The 12081-nt window shown below is 42.1% G+C and overlaps 1 protein-coding gene across 6 annotated transcripts in view; it reads left to right on the plus strand.

Annotated features, from left to right (window-relative positions):
- The window catches only part of ttc39a (tetratricopeptide repeat domain 39A), an 89245-nt gene that overhangs the window by 18105 nt on the left and 59059 nt on the right, over positions 1-12081 (plus strand). The window contains exon 1 of one of the 6 annotated variants that reach the window (XM_061888201.1): positions 11182-11203. The exons of the other annotated variants lie outside the window; for them this stretch is intronic. The gene's annotated coding sequence lies outside the window, so the exon portion shown is untranslated. Of the gene's footprint in view, positions 1-11181; positions 11204-12081 lie in introns of those variants that run through there. 6 annotated transcript variants of the gene reach the window in all.

Below are 12081 nucleotides of genomic sequence, written 5' to 3' on the forward strand. Positions count from 1 at the left end.
GCTTTTGTCGACAGCCATTGTACAACATGGTCTATAATGTTTTGCACATGACTCCTATAATTATCATGCTCATTAAACCATTAAGGAAATCTCCGTTTTCTATGGATGAGGGCATTGTCATGCCATGTCAATGTAGAAAAGAGCTTTCTTGTAGTCTGTTGTTTTTCCTCCTTTTAATTCAGCCAGCCCAACCCGTTGCTGGTCATATGGTGAGCACAGCAGTCACCCGCATGTTATTAGCCAATATTGCACCAGTGTTTGTGCTGCTTTTATAGGGTGTGTAGGCATGTATGAGTCCTTCTGTGTTGATAATAGACAGGAATGTAAAGTAAATGCTGTATATTAGTCATCACTGTTACACAGATTAGTTATACTTGGGTTTGTGCGGCCTCTGCTTTCCTATTCGTCTCCAGTCACCTTGATATTTATTGTTGACATCCTCAAAAGGCCACACTCTCCTAAATTGAGGACAATTTTCCAATCTCATGTGATCAGTACGGTGTCTTGAAAAAAAGAAGACATGGCACACAAAGCTGTGGTTTGTGGCCCTAGATCACAACAACCAAATTACAGCACAACACTTAGTGGACTGACATACTGTGCAAAGTAAATGTATATGGAACTACAATGCTACTAATCCAACCAACAAATCGACAGATAAAACAGTTTAATGACAAAAAGCAGATAGGCACCGGTGCACCATCCCAAATGGGCATAGCTTTCACGCTGTGTTCAAATGAGGAAATAAAAGTGCCAATTAAAGTCAGTCATCAGCCAGAGTAAGTGAATTGATAGAAGAATCGAAGCGTGTGCACATAGTGTAACTCCCTGCTACATGCTCCTCATGTGATTGTCATGTGTTTGCAGTGACATGATCATTTAAGGGGCAGGGGGTTACATTAAAAAAATCTCATTTAAGTTTAATGATATGCATATCATAGACAGTGCATAAATACATTTCCTCTTTACTTGGTAATTGGGCTTTATAGGTTGATTTCCTCTCTTTACTTGTTTTATAATATGTAAAGAATCCGCAGTCCTCAATCTGGAATGCCAATAATCAGTTAATCCAGTGGTTCCCAAACTTTTTTCCGCAAACCGCCCCAAAAAATATGTTGATATGTGATTGTTTGCATACAAAATGTGTATGTGTATTCTTGGAATCAAAACAGAAACATAATTATGTGTAACAAAAATAATAATTTCTACAATGTGCTGAGGGGCTAAAAAAAACAACTAACCACGGCACCAAATGGCCTCACACCACACTTCTGATTTTTCTGCTTTTACAGGTGTGAGTGTGTGTGAATCACTATGAGCAATCACAACTTAATTTAGCTTGTTAGCTTTCCACTACAAATGAATGATTGTTTTTCAAGAGAGAAGTAAAGTTAGAGTTTGTCAAATTAATTGATGCATTTACCCACAACAGTCAGCCCTATCCGTAGGCATAGTTACTACGGGGGCATTTGTCCCACCCCAAAGAAATATACCGCAGAGTAGGTTTGTCCCGATACCATAATTTGGTACCGGTACCAAAATGTAAATCGATACTTTTCAAAATAAAGGGAACTACAACATTTTTTAATATTGGCTTTATCTTAGAATAGAATCTTACAATACAATAAACGTATGTTTTCAATTGTACTCAAAGAACAATTTTAGAGGTTTAAAATATAAATTAAAAGGCATTAAACACATTGGGCTTGTTGCACTCAAAGAATAATTTAACAATTTTTCTTTTTACGTATAGTTTGCCTATAATTAAAAGATCAGGTTAGAATATAAAAAAAACCCTCAATTTATATTATATACAATTGTTCATGATTTATGGTTGCCACCCCTGCTTGTGCTTAAAAAAAATAAATTTATAAGTAAATACTAAAAACAAAACTATGGATAAATGTACCCATGAAGCCGGTAAAACACACTTTTGTTAATGATAAAACTCAAATTGTAGCAATTTGTTAAAAAATATGGTAATTTCACTTCCATTAGTTGACTGCTAATTGGGCAGTTTTAACTCTGCTAATATTTGGCATCAATCTAAGCAGCTGTGTGCGCGTCTACATAGCTACATATCATATACTGTATCTACATGTTATGTATCTCCATTTTATATTTCTACATATCATGTACCTACGTGTGCAAAGCAGAGGAGCTGTTAACTTATGAGAGTTTGATTGATTGATTGAGACTTTTATAAGTAGATTGCACTGTACAGTACATATTGACCACTAAATGGTAACACCCGAATACGTTTTTCAACTTGTTTAAGTCAGGGTCCACGTTAATTAATTCATAGTAGCTTACAGTATGTGTGTTTGTGAGAATGTCAACGTGTTGGCTAAGTGACATCAGGGGTAGAGTGGGCGAGCAAAGAGAGAGAGGAGCGTGCGCACTGTGCAGTAAAGTTATAAATGGGTCCGGCTGTGTCCTGCAAAAACTAACAATGAAGCAACCAGATTGTCACAAACCGGTGCTGTCTTGCGAAACCTCATCTTTCTGACCTGTAAGCGGAGCTTAGCAGACCTGCATTGGCGGGTAAAGTGAAGTGTGTTAACCTGACGAAAACATGGACTCTGAAAGGAACGTCTGCCGGTGCTCCTCTATTTCGGTCTGCACCGGAGCCGAACAGCAGTACAAGTGTCACAACCACATCATTACCTGTGACTCTTTAAGCTCTCTGTGCAGATCTAAATGCTTATTATTTAAATGTTTACCTAAGTTTGAAGTAAAGGTGGTAATACTAAATGCCACATTTGGCGAGGCGTGTTTAAAAGCAACACGTGAAGCTCGGCGTTTCCTTGTTTAAAGCGCCACCTTTACTGTTAGTTTTGAAGTCCAAATACCTCCATATTTCGTTTCACGCACACTCTTTATTAACCAGTAGAATTTTCTTTTTTTTGCCATTCTTCCTCTTCAATATATTATTGTATGCACTTTGTGTGTGCACCCTTGTCATGTGTTTCGCGAGTTCTCATAAAAATCTGAGGTATTTCGTTACACGGGGGAGCCGCAACCGAACGGGGGTGGGGATAGCAGCCCTGTACCGTGTAGCGCCATTTAGCCTCCGTTACGCATCCAGTGGAAATCTGGAGTTAGTATGGCAGTGAGAGAGAAGAACAGGCTGCAGGGCGACCCTCGCAGACCGTCTTTTGGGAATGTTGCCATGAATATTGCTTGTTTATAATGTCTTGCCGTTTGTTTGTATTTATATTTAGAAATTGTGTATTTTGTGTTAAGTCATCCTAATCTTTAAAAAAGGCAAAATGCCATCCATCCTTCCATCCTTCCATCCATCCATCCATCCATCCATCCATTTTCTACCGCTTGTCCCTTTCGGGGTTGCGGGGATTGCTGGAGCCTATCTCAGCTGCATTTGGGCGGTAGGCAGGTTACACCCTGGACAAGTCGCCACCTTATCGCAGGGCCAACACAGATAGACGGACAACATTCACACACTAGGGCCCATTTAGTGTTGCCAATAAACCTATCCCCAGGTGCATGTCTTTGGAAATGGGAGGAAGCCGGAGTACCCAGAAGGAGAGAACATGCAAACTCCACACAGAAACTCTGGACCTTCGCATTGTGAGTCACAATCACTAACCCCTGTATTCCACTGTGCTTCAAAATGCCACCATTGAAACTAATTTGAAACAGCAGCCGTACTAACTGTTATTTTAAAAAGAGTAACGTCAGTGTGACTAACGGTTACACTACAACACAAAGACAACACCTAAAAATACTTGATCATTTATCAACATGCTGTATATGACATTATACTAGATATTATGTGTATTGACAGTAGAATGACAGTACATAGAGTAGTGGGGCAATTTAAGTAATGATATAGATAATCATATAGGTAATCATATAGATTATAATAAGTAAGAAAAAAAGTTGATGACTGATATTTAAGGTAGATGTTTCGAGTACATTTAATCCAATAATTAGAGATTTTTACATTTGCGAATTCAATTTAAAATCTACTTAATGATTTGTTTCTTTATTGGTTCTCTTATAGATTCTTATTTGAAAAAAAAAAAAGAGAACAAAAATGTGGATTAGCATCAATGTTTAGTTTACAGATAAGATGACCACCCCCCGTGTACCCAAAAGGGATAAGCGGTAGAAAATGGATAGATGGATGACCTTACAAAGACAACAGTGAGGTCTTTGTCCCTTTCGGGGTCGCTTCTGTAGAAGAAGAAAACATATGTGGAAATTATGCAATATCAAAACTTACGAATATTTTGTCATCTTCCGAGAAAATATACTGGGGAAACTCAAAATATTACAATGGTTTGTTAATGATAAAGTTATTATAAGCGCTAACACAGACAAACTATTTATAGCGGTGTTGTGATCAGTCCCGTGTGTGTCAATGTTTACATCATCAAATGGTCTGCTGCTTTCTCGCTTCCCTGATCCCTGTAAGTTTATTGTACATCATAAATAACGCATCTCACCTGGACAGAAGGTGGCTAAGAATATAATCCGACAAGATGCGACACTTTGACTGCCACTTATGACCTGGAACTGGCGAGAACGACACAAAAAGCGCTTGTTCTCCCCGCCCTCATCGTGTTTCTTCGCAAGTATTATGAGATATTTTTCATCTAAATGGAAATATACCAACATCCTAGCAGTCGGCATCTTAATGACACCGGACCTTGCACAGTAAGTGTTGTTTTATTATGTTTGTTGGCTCTCATAAAGTCTGCATTGAATAGAAATCAATGATGAAGAACAAAAAAAGCAAACATACTTAAAATGATCAAAATACGGAAATAATGAATGTTATTATGAATGTGCTTGTTAGTACATTACATATATACTTAAAATACTTCACTACATTATGTATATAAAAGCCTAATGTAGGCGTTAGGATGTTTTTTAGGGCCTCTGTAGGCATAATTAAACGGCTCCAATTGACTCCATTGTAATCGGACTTCTGATCAAATGTATTTAATATTTCGAATGCATGAAAAAAAAATCCATCCGTCATCATATCTTTCATAATGATTGTGAACGATAGACAAAATTCCACAAAAATAGCAGTTCCACTTTAACACACTTATGCGTGTGTACATCTAAATGCTTTTTAAGTTGTTTAGCTTTATGATATCGGTTGCTAATAATACTCTGAGGTACAATTTTGATATGATGTCAATAAACACTTTCAAACACAGTTTGTTTACTAGTTTAGATCGCAATTTACCTGCTGCAATGCGTGCTGCATGCACATGACCACGTTGCTCAAAGCATGCGTGGTCACGTGCAGGAGGCTGCAAACGCATAGAATTAGTGATAGGCACACACAACCCACTTTTGGAACCTCTGAATTAATCAATGACCTGGTTGCTCGCAGATACTTGTTTTTTAAACACATTTTATGAAATGAAAATAACTCTGAATGTTCTAAACTCCTGTTTAAATAATGTTTGAATAATGCAACACAAACAATTGTACCATAATGCAGGTCTATGTGGGTGGAAGGGATGTAACGATGTAATGACAAACTGTGGTGAAATTCTGGACAGTTTGTCAGAGTTAGTTTGTGACGAACCCCAAGATGCAGAGATGGAGGCAGGCATTGGATAGGAAAACATGATTTAATAAAGATACTAAAACAAGAACAAACCAAAGGGGTACAACAAAAAGTGCGCACAAGGCGGATAACCAACTAAGAGAGCTAGCATGGGAGCTAGAAAACAAAGGGAACTTGGCATGGAAGCTAGCAAAAAACAAAAAGGGCCTAGCGTGGAAGCTAGCGGGTAGCGAGCAGGAAAACAGAAGTCGTACTTGTAATATGAAAACAAATTGGAAGCAGAAAAACAAAAAACAGTAAGCTACAAACATATAACGAATATACTTACCGCTACGCGGCAAAGACACGACACGAGCGACAATACATGACAATAATCCAGCACTGACTGGATGAGAAGACAGGTCTAAATAGGAGTGGGCTGATTGACCCCAGGTGTGGCCAGGTGCCAATCAGCCGCAACTAAGGGGAAACAGCGCTCAAAGAGAAAGACAGGTAACCAACAAAATAAGAGCGCTGACAGGAAATACTACACACATAGGAAAAAACTAGAACACAAACAAACTGTCAGGGGCAAGCCTGACAGTAGCCCCCTTTCCCACAACGGATACCAGACGTTTTAGTAAACCTTCCCCCCCAAAAAAACAGTCCAAAGTCACGGGAGGGTGGAGGGAGGACAAGGAGGTGGGCTGCCAGGCCAAGTGTCCCGGCAACCAGTGGGGAAGTCAGGTGGCGACGGCGGGTAGAACGCCGCTGCAATTGGTGAGGCGGTCGCCCATGAAAGGACCACATCTGTGGCCGACAAGAGTATGGTGGCGCCCTCTGCTGGCCCACCGGACAGGATGGTGGTGGCGACCCCTGCTGGCCCACCAGACAGGATGGTGGTGGCGACCCTTGCTGGCCCACCAGACAGGATGGTGGTGGCGACCCCTGTTGGCCCACCGGACAAGATGGTGGTGGCGCCCCCTGCTGCTGACCCACCGGAGAGGATGGTGGTGGCCCCTGCTGTTGGCCCACCAGAGAGGATGGTGGCGCCCCCTGCTGCTGGCCCACCTTAGTGCGTGGTGGAGTCTGCTGGCCCACCGGAGTGCGTGGTGGCGTCTGCTGGCTCACCGGAGATGATGGTGGCGTCTGTTGCAGACCCACTCGAAATGATGGCGCCGTCTGTTGCAGACCCACTTGAGATGGTGGCGCCGTCTGTTGCAGACCCACTGAGGCGAGAAGGAGCTGTGCCTCCCCAGTTGCACAGCTACTCCTAGCCCCCCCTTCAAGGGACGGATCCCAGACGTCCCCTGAGAAGCCAACATAGGACAGGGATGGGTGGGTGGGATTGCAACATGAGGCAAAGCTTTTCCTCGATTTAGCCATCAATTCTAACATTTTGTTAAGCCTCTCCGCCATAGAAATCTCTGCGGGGTTCGTTTTAGGCTGGTTTATTCAGTCGAACCCCAAGATGCAGAGATGGAGGCAGGCATTGGATAAGAAAACATGATTTAATAAAGATATTAAAACAAGAACAAACCAAAGGGGTACAACCAAAAAGTGAGCACGGGGCGGATAACCAACTAAGAGAGCTAGCATGGGAGCTAAAAAACAAAGGGAACTTAGCATGGAAGCTAGCAAAAAACAAAAAGAGCTAGCGGGTAGCGAGCAGGAAAACAGAAGTCGTACTTGTAATATGAAAACAAACTTGAAGCCGGGAACAAAAAAACGTAAGCTAAAAACATCTAACGAATATAGCTTACCGCTACGCTGCAAAGACACGACGCGGCACGACACGAGCGACAATACATGACAATAATCCAGCACTGACTGGATGGGAAGACAGGTCTAAAAAGGAGTGGGCTGATTGAAACCAGGTGTGGCCAGGTGCCAATCAGCCGCAATTGAGGGGAAACAGCGCTCAGGGAAAAAGACAGGAAACCAACTAAATAGGAGCGCTGACAGGAAATACTACACACACAGGAAAAAACTAGAACACAAACAAACTGTCAGGGGCAAGCCTGACACAGTTAGTATTACTGTTTCAGATTTTAATTATCATAAAGCTCACAGTTAGGGTTGCAACAATTGGACTTAGTCGATTAATTTGATTAGAAAATGCTTCAATTTACATTATGTTTCTTTGATTGATTGTTAAATGAGTGTAACTAATAAAAAGTGATCAAAAATGGACCACATGGAGTGCCCGTAACTTTAAATATGCAGACATAGTTTCCACAAGACCGCTGCAATAGAGTGCACATGACAATAGAGGACATTAATGTTTTAATGTAATAATGTTTTCTTTTCTACACTTAAAACTCTTCCTTCTGTTTTAAAATATATGTATTGGTGGCTTTTCGTCGATGTTTTGCATAGATTTTGTTTTACAAACCATCTTTAAGTCGCTTTCTGACTGGCTCTTCATAATGCGCCATTTTGTGGGCGGGCTTCAATTACCTGCAAAAGTCGTCCTCAAGCCCAAGCCTGCTTTGACTGCATCTTCACCCCGTCAGCCATGTTGCAGTTTTTAGCGCCTCCATATCGAGTCTACTGACAGATATAAGTTAGAAATATACCCTACTATACACTACTGTGGAGAATTTTAGCATGTATGTATGAGCCAGTCTACCCCACCACAAGGGGATAGCGGAAAATAAGGGATGTATTGACTACAACTAGACTTGGGCAAAGCTCTTTGGGTAAACCTCTACCATATATGGAAATAGCCGCTGACCTAACTTGGGCAAAATACGTCACTAAAGTCTCAAATTCAAACAGCTCGTTTTGGAGCAAGAAAAGGGCAAGATTGTTTTATAAATATTTAATCCTAGCCTCCATTGTTTGATTTAAATATTTCACGACTTATTGGGATCCCAAATACACAAAAACAGGTACCAAGAGGGAAGACAAGTTGGTTTTGCATGATAGGGCCCCTTTACTGTTTTATTAATGCACCAATGGTAAAAGTGCAATTGAAATGTTCTTGAGTGCATTTGTTAGAAAAAAAAAGAATGAAGGTCATAGCAAACAGAAAATGTTTTGTTTATTTCAACTATTTTCCCTAAATCACGCATTTATTTTAGCACACTATACCTCGCCCGTGCGTCTTGTTAGCTATCATTGAATGTATAGACTATCATAATAACAACATGACTGCAAATTTATATTTGCTTCTCTGTGACTGCTTTTCTGCTCATTGCTTTTGCCTGTAGACGAGACAGCGATGAGTGACAAGCTTGGACATCAGACACATTTCTTGAGCCGACGTTTAGTCAATATAATTACTAATAGGGAAAACTATAGACATTTTAAACATGTTTTCTTAAACGACTTACTATTGTTATATGTTTTGGTTTGAAAAACGACTAACAGTCCAAAATAGTCGGAATCCCCCGCGCAAGCATTCCATTCAGTTTTAAAAAATGAGACAAAGGGCATTCTGGTCACCTTCTGTGACCAGAATGTTTCTAACTTCTGTCATTTGTTGGAGGCTAAATTGCAGTCCTTTTAGGAATGATTGAAAGGACGGTGTTGGAAGTGGGAGACAGGTGGTGTCGGAGACCACCTGCTCTGTTCAGGGATGGTTTTTCAACCTTGAAATAGATGGCTTCCCTCATTCTTCTTTTGTACCATCCTCCCTGTCCAGAATCTGTACATTTTGGTTCTCAAATTCACACTTCAACGACTGTCATTGGCTTTGACAGTTAGGATTACTCGTTTGCATTAAAACATTTGTTTTTGTCTCTAAGATCGGGCGAAACCATCCTTGCCAAGGCACACCCTCCAGTTTTTTTTGGACTATAAATATTTGGGGTTTTGGCATCAACCGTTTGGACTAGATCTGACTAATCTATGTCTATGAACATGAACTGATGAACCTAATCGGATGAATGGCGAAATGTCTTCCATCCATCCATCCATCATCTTCCGCTTAACCGAGGTCGGGTCGCGGGGGCAACAGCCTAAGCAGGGAAACCCAGACTTCCCTCTCCCCAGCCACTTCGTCTAGCTCTTCCTGGGGGATCCCGAGGCGTTCCCAGGCCAGCCGGGAGACATAGTCTTCCCAACGTGTCCTGGGTCTTCCCCGTGGCCTCCTACCGGTTGGACGTGCCCTAAACACCTCCCTAGGGAGGCGTTCGGGTGGCATCCTGACCAGATGCCCGAACCACCTCATCTGGCTCCTCTCGATGTGGAGGAGCAGCGGCTTTACTTTGAGTTCCTCCCGGATGGCAGAGCTTCTCACCCTATCTCTAAGGGAGAGCCCCGCCACACGGCGGAGGAAACTCATTTCGGCCGCTTGTACCCCTGATCTTATCCTTTCGGTCATGACCCAAAGCTCATGACCATAGGTGAGGATGTGTACGTAGATCGACCGGTAAATTGAGAGCTTTGCCTTCCGGCGAAATGTCTTCAAAGACAAAAAACAGTCCAGTTGCGAACGATTGAACGCCCCGAGATGATACATTATTACTCCAGCCTAATCACTTTCAACGATGGTATGCCAAGACGCTTAGAGTGTCCGCCCTAAGATTGGTAGGTTGGGAGTTCAAACCGGGGCCGAGTCATACCAAAGACTATTAAAAAAAAGGGACCCATTGCCTCCCTGCTTGGCACTCAGCATTAAGGGTTGGAATTGGGGGTTAAATCACCATAAATGATTACTGGGCACGGCACTGCTGCTGCCCACTGCTCCACTTTCCAGGGGGTGATCAAGGGGATGGGTCAAAAGCAGAGGACAAATTTCACCACACCTAGTGTGTGTGACAATCATTGGTAGTTTAACTTTAATGCTCCTTTTTACTGAAAAAAATCCCAATATTCATACTTTGCTGCACTTCAGTGCCTCTCTGCTCACCTGAACCTTCACCACATTGCCAGACATTTTCCAGTTTTGTACCCTCCGCTCTTTCAGAAATCTCAGACCTCATCAATAAATTCAAGCCCTCCAGATTTCCTGAAGGAACTCTCCTGAGGGAATCAATAAAGTACTATCTATCCATCTATCTATCTATCTATCTATCTATCTATCTATCTATCTATCTATCTATCTATCTATCTATCTATCTATCTATCTATCTATCTATCCATCCATCCATCCATCCATCCATCCATCCATCCATCCATCCATCCATCCATCCATCCATCCATCCATCCATCCATCCATCCATCCATCCATCCATCCATCCATCCATCCATCCATCCATCCATCCATCCATCCATCCATCCATCCATCCATCTATCTATCTGTGTCAGTTAGACCCCCTTCCCTCGACCCTGGTATCCATGCATCCATCCATTTTGTACCGCTTATTCCCTTTCGGGGTCGCGGGGGGGCGCTGGCGCCTATCTCAGCTACAATCGGGCGGAAGGCGGGGTACACCCTGGACAAGTCGCCACCTCATCGCAGGGCCAACACAGATAGACAGACAACATTCACCCTCACATTCACACACTAGGGCCCATTTAGTGTTGCCAATCAACCTTTCCCCAGGTGCATGTCTTTGGAAGTGGGAGGAAGCCGGAGTACCCAGAGGGAACCCACGCATTCACGGGGAGAACATGCAAACTCCACACAGAAAGATCCTGAGCCTGGATTTGAACCCAGGACTGCAGGACCTTCGTATTGTGAGGCAGACGCACTAACCCCTCTTCCACCGTGAAGCCCTGGTAATTTGATTTATTTGTACATGGTGATTTCTTTCTCTTTTTTTTTATCATTGTATTTTAATTATTTTGTCTGTATATTGTAAATTAGGCAGCATGGTTTACCAGGGGTTCAAGTGTGTGCCTCACAATAAAAAGGTCCTGGGTTTGATCCCGAGGCTCGGGGTCTTTCTGTGCAGTTTGTATGTTTTCTCCGTGACTGCGTGGGTTCCCTCAGGGTAATGCGCCTTCCTCGCACCTCCTAGGACATACACATGGGATAGGTTGATTAGCAACAATAAATTGGCCCTACTGTGTGAATGTGAGTCTGTCTATCTGTATGTACAAACCCCGTTTCCATATGAGTTGGAAAATTGTGTTAGATGTAAATATAAACGTAATACAATGATTTGCAAATCCTTATCAACCCATATTCAATTGAATGCACTACAAAGACAAGATATTTGATGTTCAAACTCCTAAACTTTATTTTTTTTTGCAAATAAATAACTTACAATTTCATGGCTGCAACACGTGCCAAAGTAGTTGGAAAAGGGCATGTTCACCACTGTGTTACATCACCTTTTCTTTTAACAACACTCAATAAACGTTTGGGAACTGAGGAAACTAATTGTTGAAGCTTTGAAAGTGGAATTCTTTCCCATTCTTGTTTTATGTAGAGCTTCAGTCGTTCAACAGTCCGGGGTCTCCGCTGTCGTATTTTACGCTTCATAATGCGCCACACATTTTCGATTGGAGACAGGTCTGGACTGCAGGCCGGCCAGGAAAGTACCCGCACTCTTTTACTATGAAGCCACGCTGTTGTAACACGTGGCTTGGCATTGTCTTGCTGAAATAAGAAGGGGTGTCCATGATGACGTTGCTTGGATGAAAACATGTGT

The sequence above is a fragment of the Nerophis ophidion genome, linkage group LG26, assembly GCF_033978795.1.
Source record: "Nerophis ophidion isolate RoL-2023_Sa linkage group LG26, RoL_Noph_v1.0, whole genome shotgun sequence".
Lineage (NCBI taxonomy): Eukaryota > Metazoa > Chordata > Actinopteri > Syngnathiformes > Syngnathidae > Nerophis > Nerophis ophidion.